A 16,838-nucleotide genomic window follows, 5' to 3' on the forward strand; every position below is an offset into this window, starting at 1 on the left:
TTTGCACAAAGCTAGTTCAGAGTTTGCTTATGATTCCTTCTACTGTGGCATTATTTAAGACTACATTTATTTAGTTAGTTAGTTTTAATTTTTTGTAAAGAGGGAACAGATTAGATATTTACCTCCCTTTTGTAAATGCTCTCCTGGGGTAGAGTATAATAATGGTCATTGTAAAGAATACCAGAGCTCAAATAGTTAAGTAATGTTTAAATTAGTTTCCTTTAATGTGCTGAGTATGGAGAAACAGATGTTTTCAATTAAAAGTGTTAACATAAGGTCACCATGGTGAAGAGTTATAAGTAAGGATATTAAATATTTGTAAATTCAATAGTCAATTAACCTCATGAATTCTTATTGGTTACTCGACTATTCTATAGTCACCGGGAGTGAGGCTGGCAGTCAGTGCGCTCCAGTCTCACTCCCAAGGAGACCTCTGCCACTCTGTGCTGAAGCCTCTGTATCAGAGGCAGCAGCATGAGGTACCAGGCAGGAGCTGGACTGCAAGGGGAGCCAGTTTAAAAACCAGCTCCCCTCATGGGCCAACTGCCTGTTGCCCTGCACTGCTGCCTCTGAATCAGAGGCAGCAGCACTGGGTGGTAGCAACCCCTGTCCAGGAGGGGACCTGAGCTCTCAGACCCAGTCCGAGTTGGAACTGAGCCAGGCTGCCTGCCTCTTAATACAGTTTAAATGCAGAGCTGCAGCAAGGGTAGGTCCCGGACCTGGCACAAGCCAGGACTGAGCCAGACTACTGGCCAGCTTGCTAAAATCTTTACTGGCAGGAGAGGAGGACGGGGGGAAATGCAAAATGCATGCAATCGATAGCATGAACCTATAAGCCTTTGCTTATAGGTTAATCAACTATACTATTACATCCCTAGTTAAAAGCTATACATTAATTCCCTATTTTACTCAATTTCTTAACACAGTAGGATTTAATGTATAAAGTAACCAACCCATGGAATAAATTATCAGGGTAAGAGATGGGATGGGAGTAGAAAGCATTAAGAATGTTTAAAACCTTTTTCTGGAGAAAGAGCAGGAAGAGAATACAATTGGGAAGTGGGGCAAGAGTACATGAAAACAGATTTTGGATCAATCAAAAGAGTTATGGGATTTACAGCTATTATTTTTGACAATTTTTCCACTCACATCCCTGTAATGTCTCTGCCATATACCCCATCCTCTGCTCTATCATTACTATCTTATTTCCTTCTTCCAGTGTTTCCGTCTTAACATCCCCACTTTTTAAAAAAGCAGGTGTTCATAGTATGTACTAAATTGTCTGCGGTTATGGTAAAAAGAGTTGCTATAAAAACAGCACCTGCTTATTCTGCTCCTGGAGAGTATTCAAATTTTGCTTAATCTAGTGACAAAGGGCCTTATCCAAAGTCCACTGAAATCAATGGAAGTCTTTCCATTGATCCCAGTGGGCTTTGGATCAGGTTCCAAGCCCCTTTTTCCCTTTTATTTTTTTAAACTCCACTAAGAACATCAGAGCCAAGTCACCTCCCCATGAGAGAGCTGGATTCTGCCCTGGATCACATATCTACAGTACTGTTAATGAAGGTTGAACTGCAGGGCCAAATTATTCCCATCATTACATTTGTGCAAGTCTACTGAAAGCACTGAGAGTTACAAGCATAACTGAAGGTAGAAACTGTCTAGAAATAACTCTACTGGTGATATGCATAAGCCAGAAAAAAAATATATACATGCACCTCGACTCTCTGATTGGAGTCTGAAAAACTGGAAGTTATCAAAACCTATTTCTCAAAATGAGGGTTATGTCATTTTAGTGATTTCCATAACAACACCCATCACCCTGTCTACAATATCTCTTTGCACAGGAACAACAGTTTGAGGACACATTACTCCACGATAAAGGAGTACAATGCCTACTCACTCAAAAACAACAGACAGGTATTTTGGGAGAAAAGGGAAGGAAAGAAATGGGAATCTTTATTCAGAAACCAGCACTAAGTTTCCAAATATCATTTAAGGCAGCTGGATAAGAAGTAGAGATCTTCATCATACTGCTGAAGTCTCAGCTGGTAGGAATATTTGTAATGCAGTATTATAAAAAGCTGGCACTGACCCCACATGCTGCTTGCAGCCAGTGGGTATTAGTCAGATTAGCTAGACCAAACACATGCAGAGCAGAAAGACAAATTAAACCATTGGCAGCTTCTTTTACCACTTGTAGAGCCTTTACATTTATATTTCACCTCCTCTACCAATACTGAAACTCAAATTATGCCATGTGAGAATAATTAACATTTTGAGGTTTCGGGACAGCTGTATATACACACAAATGTGGAAACTACTTTCATGTTAACTTCAAAAATTCTTTCAAAATCCTGTTTAGGGTATCAAGCTTCGGACTAGGAGGGAGAGTTAATAGAAGGTTTGAACAATATGGCATTTGATATTTTCCAATATCGTTCACCTCCCTTAGAATATAATTGTATGTGGGTGGATTGCTACCAACTGGCTCTTCATGCAAGTTAAAGAAGCAAGAAAGGGATATAAGATGTACCTGGAAATTCCCTCTTGCCATGATTTGTACAGCATCACGCAAACAGATGGCAAAGCAAGTTAACTGATTTGCAAGTACAGCCTGGATGAATTCAATCCATTCCTGAAATATTACCTTACAGGAAGCTGTTGCTGTTTTTGATGTGTGTTCTACTCTTCATGGTCCTCATTAATGCATAATCTTGCCCGTATAATATTTCAAAGAAGCAGCCACTCCTTCAAAAGAATAATATATTCTTGTTAGATTCAAAAATAGATTAAATAGAAAGGGTTTGTCTGCTTTTACATGGCACCTGGTTTTAACCTCATGTCATCAGAATACTGTTAGGCTAAAAGGGGCACAAAGTGTCAAGTCAGTTTTTATAAGATGTTATAGTCTGATAGGTAGAGTTCAGTTAGACTGGATAATAGTGAATCAACCTGGCTATTTGTGTCTGGATGAAGGGGAAGAAAACAGATTTTTTTTTGAGAAGGTAGAGGTTTCTCTTTTCCCCCAGTAAACAGAAGAATGAAAAACTAAGTTGAGTTCTCTCCTGAGGGGAGAAGGAGGAATGCTCCTCACCCCAAGCTATGGAATATGAGCAGAAAATCCAGCCAAAAGGCTAGAGTAGGCTCTACTGTCATAGTCTCACGCACCAACCCTTAAAGGATGCAGATTGTGAAAACAACTGGGCTGTGTCTACACTGGCAAGATTTTGCGCAAAATCTTGCCGCCTGTCCACACTGGCCGCAAGTATTTGCGCAAGAACACTGACTTTGTAATATACAAAATCAGTGGTTCTTACGCAAATACTCTGACGCTCCCGCTCAGGGATAAGCCCTCTTGGGCAAGTATTCTTGCGCAAGAGGGCCAGTGTAGACAGCAATGTTAATTTCTTGCGGAAGAAAGCCTGATGGCTAAAATGGCCATCGGAGCTTTCTTGCGCAAGAGAGCGTCTACACTGGCACGGATGCTTTTGCGCAAAAGCAAATCTTTTGCGCAAAGGCACATGCCAGTATAGACGCTCTCTTGCGCAAATACTTTTAACAGAAAAGATTTTCTGTTGAAAGTATTTGCGCAAAATCATGCCAGTGTAGATGCAGCCCTAGAGGACAGATTTAGCCCCTCCCTGCTAGGTACCACTGTTACCAAGTACTGAATTAGTTTTTAAAATGTTAGGAGTTAAAAGACAACCATTCTTTTTTAGACACAGTAGCTGCACCTTCTTTCCCACTTCCACTCCCAAGATTCATTTTGTCCTAGTCCATGGCCTCATAGATCTATTATTTAATATGGTTCAGCACATAAGAGCAATATCAATGCTGTGTCTCATTGGAGCAAAAAACAGGACTATGTAGCACTTTAAAGACTAACAAGATGGTTTATTAGGTGATGAGCTTTCATGGGCCAGACCCACTTCTTCAGATCAAATAGTGGAAGAAAATTGGCACAACCATATATACCAAAGGATACAATTAAAAAAATGAATACATATGAAAAGGACAGAAGAGGGATGAGGGGAGGAGGTAAATGTCTGAGCTAATGATATTAGAGGTGATAATTGGGGAAGCTATCTTTGTAATGGGTAAGATAATTAATGTCTTTGTTTAGACCTAGGTGAAAAGTGTCTAATTTAAGTATGCGACCTTTCCCTTCTCCTCTCCCAACTCTCTCCTCTTTCTTCCCTGATGCAGATGTAGAAGTTTCTCATTCCCTCTAAATCTTCCGTTTGCCCTAGTGACAACATCCCATCTCCTCTTCTCCCTTGTAACCACTCTCACTCCCTCTTTTACTCTGCTCTAACCTCTCCTTCTTTTGCTCTTTACCTTCACTATTTAAGTATGAACGACTTAAATTCGACACTTTTCACCTAGGTCTAAACAAAGACATTAATTATCTTACCCATTACAAAGATAGCTTCCCCAATTATCACCTCTAATATCATTAGCTCACAGACATTTACCTCCTCCCCTCATCCCTCTTCTGTTCTGAAATTTGATTTGTCCTTTTCACATGTATTCATTTTTTTAATTGTATCCTTTGGTATATATGGTTGTGCCAATTTTCTTCCACTATTTGATCTGAGGAAGTGGGTCTGGCCCACGAAAGCTCATCACCTAATAAACCATCTTGTTAGTCTTTAAAGTGCTACATAGTCCTGTTTTTTGATTCAGCTACACCAGACTAACACGGCTACATTTCTATCACTTGTCTGATTGGAACCTTCACAATAATCCCTGGTATCATAAAACAAAGCTAAGGCTTTGCCTCTTCACTTTCTTAAATGTACTTCAGGAATATTTGTATTAAAGTCCAAAACAAACTTCTGAAAGTGTTACAGGATCAACATTGTCACTAAAAGGGCCATTCACTTGACTTGGACTTCATCCAGCACTATTTTCTCTCTCTGATTTCTCTGTTGCTGAGTTTCCCCCCTCCCCTCTGACTATCAGCTCCTCCCTCCCCATCACAATACCCTGTCAATCTGCCTTTCTGAGATTTTCAGCCCATAGACACTGATGACATCTCATATTCCCTCTGCACTCTCCTTTTCTCCACCTTCCCCCATTGATATAGCTGTCAATTCTCTCCATACTTCATTCACCACCCTTGACTCTTGTCCCATCTCAAGGTCCACCCTGCCAAACCCAACTCTGGCTCATCCCCACCATCCATTTTCTCCTGCTCTTCTATTGTGGAGCATTTCTGATGAAATATTTTGGCACATGAGTACAAATTCACTCTCTTCTCTTTCAATTTTGCCATCTTCCTAACTAAACAGCTCTACTTCTCCAACCCAGTGAATTCCATGCCCAGCACACCAGCCACCTTTTCCTCACTCAAACTCTCCCCTTGTCCTGCCTCCATTTCTCTAAAAAAATTCTTTCATGGAAAAGTTTACCAAAAAAAATTGCGACCTTTCCCTTCTCCTCTTCCAACTCTCTCCTCTTTCTTCCCTGATGCAGATGTAGAAGTTTCCCATCTGCTCATTCCCTCTAAATCTTCCATTTGCCCTAGTGACAACATCCCATCTCCTCTTCTCCCTTGTAATCACTCTCACTCTCTCTTTTACCTCTCCTTCTTTTGCTCTTTCCCTTCACTACACAAGCATGCTTTAGTCTTTCCCATGTTAATCTCATCACCCTTGACCTCATTTGCCTTTCTACTGCCCCATGTACCTTTCATCTAACCTCACTGAACACTTTTCTACAAATCTCTGGTATGGAACTGGGGGAGAGGAACATCAGACTCTCTCCAATCCAACTTTTCTGCCTCTCGCACTCCAGTGACCAAAAAAAAAAAAAAAAAAAAAAAAAAATCACTCACCAAAATCTCATCCTCTTAATCCAAACAGTCACTTCTGCCACCATTGACCATGCTTTTCTCCTTGATATTTCATTCTTCCTTGGCTTCTGTGACTGTCAACTCCTGGTTCTCCTCTTAGCTTTTTAATCTCTCCTTCAGCGTGTCCTTCAAAGGATACTCTTCATCCCCCATTTCTGTGACAGTTTTACGGGGCTCTTTGGTCCCCTTCTCTTTTCCCTCTACACTTCCTCTCTGGTTAACTTCATCCAAAAACAAACTCAACCATTCAGACAATTCATGGGTCAACCTCTGTACTCCAAACTTGTCTTTCAGTCCAAATTAAAATGAAGACCTTTCTCTCTGGCATCTCTTGTCAAGTCTGTCAGCTCAAGCTCAATATAACTAAAACAGAGCTCTTAATTTTTCTTTCAAAGTCTTCCCTGTTACCTTCATTTCTCAATCACTGCAGACGTTGTCTTGCCGATAACTCAGGCCCAAAACCTGGGAGTCATTTTCAATTTTGTCCTGTCTCCGAGTCCTCACATCAAGCTACCTCTAAATCTTACAGATTCCTTCTGCATGACATCTCTAAGATATGGCCTTTCCTAGCCATCCACACAGTAAAACGCTTGTACAGGGACTCATCCATTTTACATCTCAATTACTGTGACATATGTCTCTCAAGCCTGGACAAATGCAAACTTGCTCTGCTCTTATTCTTTCGGAATGCTGGAAAGATCATCATCCTAATCTGACATTTTGACAATGTCATGTCTCTCTTTGCGTCCCTCCACTGACTTCCCCGTCTCTATCCCAGCAAATATAAAGCTACTTGTCTTCATTTTGAAGGCCTATTACAGCCTATCCCCACTCTACCTTCCATTTCCCATTCATCATCAAGATGTTGATTCTCTCCCCGTTCCCAACTAATACACAATGCCAACCTCCATCCCCCGCCTTTGCACATTTCCAAGCAAGCTCCTTCTTGTTTTCTCTCATACTGTCATTGGTGCATGGAAGGCGCTCCCCATGAACACATGCAAAATGAGCATGTTATCTTTATTCAAAACTGTTCTTTGCCCATGGCGCCTACAAAAAGTTTGCCAATGGTTAGGCTGTGTGTGCTGAGGCCACTGTCTTTCAAGCTGACCAATATAATCTCCTTGATTTATTGTGATCCTCATAAGCCCATATTCACTTGCTGTTGTTGGCCTTATACCTAGATTGGAAGCTCTTCAGAGTAGGAACCATCTTTTTTGTTATGTTTGTACATAGCCTAGAACATGAGGTCCTAGCCCATGACTAGGGCTCTTAGGCACTTCAGTAATAAAACAAATACTAAAAGGACCAATTATTCCACTATTTAGCAGATCATATAAAGCAAAGAAACTGGCTTTTGTTTCTTATATTGTGCAACTGAGCTGATCTGAAATAGTTACAAGAGATGTGCAATTTTAGCTTACATTAAGTGACAGAAATTTTAAACACAGAACAACCAAAGCTTTGCATTCTAAAAGTAGCTGAAGAGAGAAACCCACAACGGTCCTACCATTACCTATATCTTTGCCTTCCAGAGTATAAAAAGCATCACACAACTAGAGAAATGATCACAGACTTGCCATGACCTAATTCAATCACATTTCTAAACTTGTTTATGCATAACTGATCAGCCATTAGTTCTCTTTTTGTTTTTGCATGATTTTCACTTTAAAAAAAGCCACACATTTTCTATTAGCTGATATAAATTAGAACCACACTGACTTCACAGACTTGAGACAAGGTAGCAACTTTCTCCAGGAGAAAAAAAAAGTAACAAGTATTTTTTCCAGAGGAAAATAGCTGCATACGGCAAAAGTAAAATCTCCAACCAAAATGAAGAGTGACTTTACTAAGTGCAATAACTTAAGTTTGCCTATTAAAAGGATTTACAAAGATCCTTTGTAATAATTCACCAGATATCAGAAATAACAGTAACTAAAATCTGGCAATTTTTTCTTGATTATCTGTCAATATATGCGCTAATGTTGCCGAGATTATAATTTGAGAATTTTCTACATGAGCGTGTTCCATATTAAATAAGTAAAAAACCAAAATGCAAATGGGAAATTCTGACATGGCTTAACAGGTTTTTCTATTACAGGCAGCTATAAGTTGGTGTTCATGAAAGCAAGGTCTGATACCAACAGTTATTGTGTCTTGCACATCTAAATAGCAAATTATGTACCAATCATCCCAAAGCCATGCATCAGATCTGTGGCTTGCTATTTTATTGCTGGCACTTTACCATACCCAGGCGGCGGCTTTGCTCGGGTGTCCCTGATCTGCTGGGGGGGTCCAGCGGCTTTTCTCTCCGTCTCCCTGGTCTGCAGGAAGATGGGGAGCAAAGCCTCGGAGCACACCAGCAGTGGGACAGCCACGGCGCGCCTGGACTGTCCCACTGCCCGTGTGCTCTGCGGCTTTGCTCTGCCCCAGGCTTCCTGGAATCAGCCGCTGATCAGTTTTAGCAGCAGCTGACTTGGGGACACCTAGGGTTCTTAAGTTGAATCCGTATGTAAGTCAGAACTGGCATCCAGATTCAGCCGCGGATGAAACTGATCAGTTTCAGCAGCGGCTGACGCCAGTTCCGACTTACATACAGATTCAACTTAAGAACAAACCTACAGCCCCTATCTTGTACGTAACCCGGGGACTGCCTGTACATGATACTGCTATGTACGCATGAGACATTAAGTCTAAATCCCGGTCTCTCTTGTTGAAGTTTAATGTTCAATAACACTCTATTTTTAAAAAATATGAGCAATATTCTCTCTTCAGAACCCACTTTTCCATTACAAGAAGTTATCTGGCTAATACTGGCTAGTTTAAATGGCAATTTATTCAAAATAAAAAATGTCTGTAATTGACAGTATTTTTGACACGTTTCTGACACCCTTCAATTGCTGCTCATTTTCTTTGGCTGCAGTCTATTAATGGTAGGGATTGCATCTTTCTGCATCTACCACATGATTATTGTGTTCTTGTACCACTTACAATAGCCGTTCCTATCATATCCCATTTTCATAAGCACCAAATAAAAAACTGATGGCGGCAGTATTTTGAGAAGCTTTATTATCCTGCTGTACTTCACAGTGGACACGCTGTGCTATGGTCCAGTTACACTTCAAGTTATGCAGGGTTTAGACAGGTTAAGTCCATGGAAGGGAGATCAAGTAATATTTAACTGCCACAGAATATGGACCTGTGGAATCATTGGGAGACATTTTATCTCAGAAACAATAATGAAAAAAATCGTCCAAAATGGTATTGGTGACATTGCACCACTGTGTTTCAAAAAAACAAAAAACAAAAAAAACCCAACCTAGATTCACACATGGTCATTAAAAAAAAAAATCCAATAACTTCCTATAAAAAGTGACATTAGAGTCCAGCATGCTAGTCAAATTCTAACTTCTCTAGTTACTTTCTGCTTATTTAAATTTCCCCAGAAATTTCAATTGGCTAGGTATTCTTCACTTCCCGTCCTTAGCTGTTGTATGCTATTATATGCATTGCTAAATAGCTGTTGTGTTGTTACACTCCACAGGTGGATGCATTTCAATGGTGGTTGAAATAATACCTATATATTTCTCTGTGTCACATCGGTGCTGTAAGGCGTATTTTATGGGCCGGCTTTGAAAGAATTCGTAAGCTCAAGATCTCTGTGCTGGAGAGCAGCACAGGTAAGCAGTGCTTCTGTTGCTAATCAACCTCATGATTCCAGCTAAGAAAAGGGGAAGCTTTTACTAGTAGAACTCCCAACTGGAGTTAAAGCACTCAGGAGGAATCCAAGGGCATAGACCCTTATGGCTCCCTTGGAATAAGAACAATTTTAACAGTTTTGTGCAGCTACCTCTTCCCTTAGAATCACTATGAGAATTTAACTGACTGTAAGGCGAATCTGGCTCCGTGTGCCAAGTGTTTTGCAATCCTTACTTACAAGGTGTACGACTTATACACCTCTTAGGCCCAGTAGGGAACTTATTTACATTAAGAGAGAAGCAGTGATGTAACTGACATGAAAATTTGGACTCAAGAATCAAATACAACTGTGAGTAAATATAAATTTACATAACAATTCATACATAATTTAAACATACCACTCACAAAAAAATTAAGATTCTTTGTGTACAAGTTTTGCATGGGCACAACTGCCTGCAAAAAAGCACAATCAAATTAAAGCTGCTTGTAGTTTCCCATGGAACTGATGTGAACATGTGACTTTGTAGTGATGTTAAACAGTTAACCGCTAAGCCCTATGGGAAAGCATGAAGCTTATTCATATGCTTACCAGTTAACCACCAGTTGCTGGTGAACTCCAGCAGCAGCCAGTAATTCTGAACTGAAGCAGCTCTGGCTGCAGAGGGGCTAGAGGGCCAGGTGGTGGAACCCCAAGGCTACTGCAAGACCTTAGAGATGCTGCGAGACTAGGTGGCAGGCCCTTCTAACCATTGACCACCCCTAGACTTCTACCATTTAAATATCTGAACAGAGACACTTCAATGAGAATCAACAAGCAGAGAAAGATATTTTGATATGAACTGAAATAGCCAATCATTCTTAGAATATTTCTAAACACAACTAATGCAGAATAAAAATAAATAGCATTTATATAACCTGTTTCATCATCCAAAGATCTCAACTAAAGATTTATATTTGCTAAGAGTCTCATTTTAGAATGTTATAAAAACTTCAGTGGAAACCATACAATGGATCACTTGCATGGATAACACAACAGTTTTTCACTCAGTGTAATTCTAAAAGCTAATGCTGAGGGCTCAACAATGGAAGACAGTTTCAGTCAGCAAGTCTTCAGGTGTCAAAGCCTAGGTCTACACTAGGGAGTTATTTTGAAATATTTCCCCTTATTTCAAAACAACAAGTAAAGCGTCCACAGTACCAAGCCCATTATTTCAAAATAATGGCCTCGTTATTTTGAAATAACAACTTTTGCTTTCCTTGGGGAAATAAGCTTATTTCAAAATAGTGATTTTTGGGAGTTATTTTGTAAAATTATTTTGAAATAATTTCCTAGTGTAGACATGTCCTAAGAGTCCACCATAAAGTGCAGGGAGGGAAGAAGCAGTTTTATACAACTAGAAAGTAAAACACAAAAAAACTACTTATCTTGTATATTTATGTGTGCAATCTTCCTTCTACCTAGGAAATAGCTGTACTTGTAATACACGGTTCTTGCTCCAGAGATTCTGATTTTGCCTTCAGTTCCTAACCTTGCTTCATTACTTGTCATAGTCATCAAGTTTCAATTGGCAGTTAATTCCCTAATTGATAGCGATCACATTCATAAAACTATCTGTTACAAACTTTGCTGAATTAGTATTTCACAAAATCAAAAAATTAATGCTTGCTGTTCACCCAATGAATGAATCCCGAAGAACTAAGGATTAAGAAGGGGGAAAAATAGTACATCTATGCTAGGGGTTTGCACCAGTGTAGCTATATCAGTGAAATTATACTGGTGCAAGACTCGGTCAAGTAGAAAAAGCCCCTGGGTGCACATAGAATATGTTTGCTGGACATATTCAGTAACAGTAAGGGTATGATTTTGAACATACATCGTAATCATGAAGGAAGGTAACAGAGTACTTCCTCATAATACTTTTAGAAAATCATATAAATCTTATTTGACTTGCATGATTGTGGATTTTTTTTTTGTTTAGCCATTGACATATAACAAGTATGTCTGACAATGGTGAACATGAACTAAGAATCATCTGTACTAGCAAAGTGATCAATTGTTAACCAATATTGCCAGCAAAAATAATAGTCTCTCTGAAAATGATGCTGAAAAAAAATATGACTGCTAGTGAAGACTGGGTCAAATTCATTTCAACACACTTCAAAAGTGTAATAGACCCTACTACTGATATTTCTGTAACAGAGAAAAGCTCAGCCTCCTTTACACTTGCATTTTCAGCACTGAATGTCAGAAAACCATTGCCAACAGTAGGTCATTTCCCTAATGTAGATAGACCTAAAAGCTACACTGTGGTATATTACAAATTAAATACAACAATGACTTCAAATGTATTCAATTTGGTTGTCTCCTTCTCTACTACAATGCACAGCCTCCTTCAGGTAAATGTAAAGTATAAATTTTTTGAATAAGGAGAGAGAATATTGTTAGATGCAAATTGACAATGAAAACAAATATAAACAGGAGTTCAATCAACACTACAAAAAGGATGGCTCCACAGTATCCTTTGAAACTATCATCTACAGGGATGGGGAACCTATCGCCCAAGGGATAGATCCAGCCCTGACTAACTTGATCCATCTCAAGGCAACTGCAAGTCTCCACAGCAAAGGCCAGAAGCCCCAAGCCTTGGTACCCCCACCTTCATGGGGCTGTAGCATGATGCATGCTGAATTAAGTTTGAGCGAGTGGCATTTGTGTGTCTTGAGAACTCAATGGTTTGTATACCAATACAGTTACTATAAGAATAAGGGTAAATCTGACAAGCTGAGAGATTGGAAGTAGGGATGTAATAGTGTAGTTGTAATAGTGTAGCAAAAGCTTACTGGATAATGCTATAGACTATACGCATTTCCCCTCTCCTCCCCACCCCCCGGCCAGTAAATTTTTTAGCAGGCTGGCCAGCAGCCCAGCTCAGTCCTGTCTCACGCTGGGTCCAGGACCCACCCCCACTGCAGCTCTGCATTTGAAGTATATTAGGAGCTAGGCAGGCAGGAATCCCAGCTCAGTTCTGGATTGCACTGGATCCAGGAGCTCAGATCCCCACCCAATGAACAGGGGCTGCTGCCACCCTGCGCTGCTGCCTCTGTATCAAAGGCAGCAGCACGAGGTGACAGGTAGACAGTCCATGAGGGGAGCTGGTTTTTAAACTGGGTCCCCTTGTGGACCATCTTCCGCCTGCAGTGCAGGATAGCAGGGGGCTCCTTGGGAGTGGGACCGGAGGGCACTGGCTGCTACCCCACACCTCGGGACTATAGAGCTGAGAAACCGAAAATAATTCATGGGGTTACTCAACTATTCAACTGACCAATATTTAACATCCTTAATTGGAAGTGGTGCAAGGAAGAAGTGGTTTTTGAAGGAAAAAAGTAAAAAGAGAGGAATCATTTCAAAGATTAAAATGTCACCTGGAGCCCCAGCAGGGAGTCTTGTACATTTCAAGAGGTGGAATGCCACTGCTATGCCCCTGCCCTCTCCCATGGAGCCAGCTCCCCCAGCACATCCTCTCCCCACCCTTGCTGATAAAGGCAGCAAGGAAGGAGAGCAACTAGTTGATTAGTCATTTACATTCCTATTCTGTGCAAGAAGTTTTTACTGTAAATAGTTGCAAAAAATCATTTAAATAAGACATAAGCTTAAGCACTATCATCAGTGGAAACAGTTAAGTGACTTAAAATATCTAACCAGAATTTCTGACAGAAAAAGGAACACTTTCATTAAAACTATATACTAAGGCAGCTTTATATCTTCCAACTCCCTTGAACATGTAAACCCTTTAAAATCCTTCAGGAGAAAAACATTTTTGACTGACTGTGTATAAAAACAAACACTTTCCAGTAGCATTTTGAGTTGCAATGAACAATACTATTTGATTCCCCTGTGACTACGTCTGCAGAGACCAACATACATCAAGAGGATCTGAACTTGTAAACAATCAATTGATTAGTATTCAGTGTTCACAAACTAATGACAATACAGTCTGTACACACAGGCTTTTTACACATTAAGAATTACAGACATAATTATTAGTAAACCATCAAAATGCTTTTATTGTTACCTACTCTAGTAATAATTCTCAATCATTTCTCTTATCATGGAAGGTTTTCTTTGTGTGTATTGGTGGGAAGTAAGACAAGAAGAGAGATGTACACAATGCTTATTTTTAAATAAGGAGACCCAATTAACAATTGACATGGTGGGTTTGTTTGGTTTTTTTAAATAAAATTATTAAAGAGAGAAGCCACAAAAAGATCTTGAAGTTGCAACCTACAAAAAAAGTAAATAAATGTTTGGAGCTTATTTTATCAAATGAGAACGCAAAGTGCAGAACAAGACACAGAAAAGGGAAAAAGTTCATTCCCTATACTGCAAATTTTTGTTACTTTTTTAAGCCAAAGAGCAAATTGTTTTTTCTAAAAAAAAAAAACCAAAACAACCAAAACCCCCCAAAAAAACCCACAAAAAAAAACACCTAAGAGGGAAATCTAATCCTAGGTACTCACATAAAATCAGTCAAGAAAGCCAATAAGAACGGGTTCCATAAGCATCCAGACAAGCTTGTGTGGACATGCAGGGTTGGCTTGGGATACAAGATAAGAATGAAGGTGGATTATCACCTTTATACTGAGTGCCACTTTCAATTTTTCTTACAGTCTGTATCTTCTCCTTTGCATTCCCAGTTTGCAAGTCTCCCTTGAGTCAGCTTGAGCCTGAAAAGAGGGAGTTAGTACTGTTAGATGAGTGAGAAGTGGAGGATAAAGGGAATTAGCATCCAAAACACTGTCAAGGTTGAAGTAGGGAGAATGAAGAGAAAGGAAGCACAGGGTATTTCCCCAAAGTGGAAACTGAAAAGAAGGAGTGAACCATATGGAATATTTGGGGTTTTAATGTGGGTAAAAAACCAGCAAGAGATTCTTCTCAAAGTATGGTCTCATTGTAATTGAAGTAAGGAACAAGGAACATTAATGGGTAGGCAGAAAATAACAGAAAAAATCAGAGTTTCTGGAGAATTAGAAAAAGCAGGAAGGTAACTGTCCCCAAGTCCTCACCAAAAAACAAAGTCTTGGGGACCTCTGAGGAACAAAGGTTGGGCTCGGAGAAGAAGATTACCTACCAGGCATGGTTTTGAGGTCGCAACACAGATGGTCCAGAACAGAATCCTAGGATAATGGTTAGGAATGTAAAATTCGGTTTTATTGATTAACTGGTTAAACATTATGTTTAACTGGTTAACTGTTTAGGGCTGGAGCAGCCCACCCACCACAAACAAGGGTTGCTATGACTGGCCATCTGATCCGAACAGTCCCCGTTTGTGGTGCACCACCTGGGCCGGGCCCACCACAGACAGGGGCTGTTCTGAACAGCCAGTCAGAGCAGCCAATCTGCAGTGGGTCCAGGAGCTGCTCCAGCCCCTACTGGTTAAACATTCATACGCCTAGTAATGGTGGATGGCTAGAGAAACATCTAAGATCAAGAAATGGGCTTTTACGGCCTAACCAAAATCTACAGCATCATTTCTCAAATGTGGCCAACACAAGTTTTCTTACCCTCATAGCTTCCTAGCTGGTGATTGGAAAAATGGGGAGTGGGAAGGTACAACTCCTCTCTAGGGGGTCAAAAGGAGGGGTTGGGCCCTGCCCTGGAGATATGCACTCTAGAAGAGCAGAAATGCAGTGCGACTTCCCCCCTTTCCTAGGTGTGATGGAGCTCAGGCTTCTAGTGTCAGCCTTGAAGGGGCAGGCACAGGTTGTGGCCACAGGCCAGCAGGTTCGTCATGGACTCCACCCATGTTTCTGGACTTTGGCTGCACAGACACTGGTTGGGTTTTGGACTTCAGCTACTGAGTTTTGGGCTCACTCTCCCCTGCCTTCCCCCATTACCCTGAGCTCCCACTGCAGTCACTGGCCGCTCACCTATACATACATACCAATACCCCAGTCCTTGCTACCTCCCTACCCACCTTTCCATTCAAGGCTTAATTTATCCTTCACCTACCAGGGCTGAATAAGTCTGTGATGGAAAGTGATATTTGTAAGTTAATATAACTTTTTACTGCCTCCGAACTAGCCAATAAATTGGCTGCAAAAAGCGATATTAACAAACATACCAATATCTTTTTTTTTAAACAAAAGACAACTTACTAGCTAGTTAGTCTTAAAAAAAACCTGTAACTAAAAAAAAAGCAAAAAAAACAACAACAAAAGACAACAACAGGCAAAGCCCCTTATTTTTGTTTCTATTCTTATTTAGGGCAAGTAAAAAATAGGGACAACTGTATGTTATTATTGAGTCTAAAAAAAATCTACATAAATTATAACGATCTGGACATGTATGTGTGTATGTTTCTCTTCGGATCACATAAATCTTCCACCTTTTATTTATTTTCACTGAAGTTAAATATTTTAAGGAAAATTTTCATAGTGGCCACCACAAAAGTTAGTGGCCACACTATGAGGCCTCCAAAAATTTGCTGAGAGAACCCCAGTAGTGGGGAAGAGGTTGAAAGGTGGGGAAGGGAGCAGCGCACAAAACAGGGAATTTCGAGGCATTGAAAAGAGACCAGCGGAAAAGAGAAGCGTGAACCCCCTGTAGTGCAGTGACGGGGGCGGGGGATTAAGAGAGGGGCATAGGGCAGATTTGCTCTGCTCCATAACAGTCTTGGGAGCATGACGGGGGCAGGGGATAGTGACGAGCGAAGAGCACGTCCCCCTCGAAAGAGTCAGCGAGATGAGGGCGATGGGAAGAGCCTCGGGGACTTTGGGCCGGGTGGGGGGAGATAACCTCCCCCCCTAAAGACCGTCTCAAGGGAACCATGGGCCAAAGCGGGGGGTGGCCCTCAGCCCCACAGCGGGAATACTCCTCCCCAGACCCTGTCCGGGGGGGATGGGCTAGTGCCCCCCCCAGTCTCAGAGGAGCACGGGGCTGCAGACTATCCCCCTCCCCCACACACCGCAGAGTCCCATGGGAAGGGGGCGCAGACTCGGGGCGGGGGTGGAGCGCTCCCGCGGCAGGCGCCCCCCTGACGGGGTCTCGGGACAGAGCGGGCTTCAGCCGTTACCTGTCTCCTCCTGAGGGGGGCGGGACCGGCGGTCGCTCCGCGGCCGCTCCCCCCACTGGCACTGGCTCAGGAGTGGGGGGAGCCGCAGACCCAGCCGGGGGCGTTGTGGGGACACTTTACACTGACTGAGCCGCCCCCCTCCTCACTCCGGGGTCACTGGGCAGGGACTGACCCCCACCGCAGCCAATCCGCTGCCGCCGCCATAG

The 16,838-nt window shown here is 41.4% G+C and overlaps 1 protein-coding gene across 6 annotated transcripts in view; it reads right to left on the reverse strand.

Moving 5' to 3' along the window:
- Positions 1 to 16,816, reverse strand: part of ASB7 (ankyrin repeat and SOCS box containing 7) — a 51,438-nt gene extending 34,622 nt beyond the window's left edge. Inside the window, exons 1-4 of one of the 6 annotated variants that reach the window (XM_075896948.1) lie at positions 16,633 to 16,816; positions 14,689 to 14,734; positions 14,192 to 14,284; positions 2,651 to 2,751 (exon numbers count right to left, since the gene is read on the reverse strand). The gene's annotated coding sequence lies outside the window, so the exon portion shown is untranslated. Of the gene's footprint in view, positions 1 to 2,650; positions 2,752 to 5,842; positions 8,300 to 14,077; positions 14,285 to 14,688; positions 14,735 to 16,632 lie in introns of those variants that run through there. The other 5 variants (XM_075896944.1, XM_075896947.1, XM_075896943.1 and 2 more) reach the window with 5 other exon arrangements.
- Between the last annotated feature and the right edge of the window lie 22 nt (positions 16,817 to 16,838).

The sequence above is a fragment of the Pelodiscus sinensis genome, chromosome 14 (genome assembly GCF_049634645.1).
Source record: "Pelodiscus sinensis isolate JC-2024 chromosome 14, ASM4963464v1, whole genome shotgun sequence".
NCBI classification, from domain to species: domain Eukaryota; kingdom Metazoa; phylum Chordata; order Testudines; family Trionychidae; genus Pelodiscus; species Pelodiscus sinensis.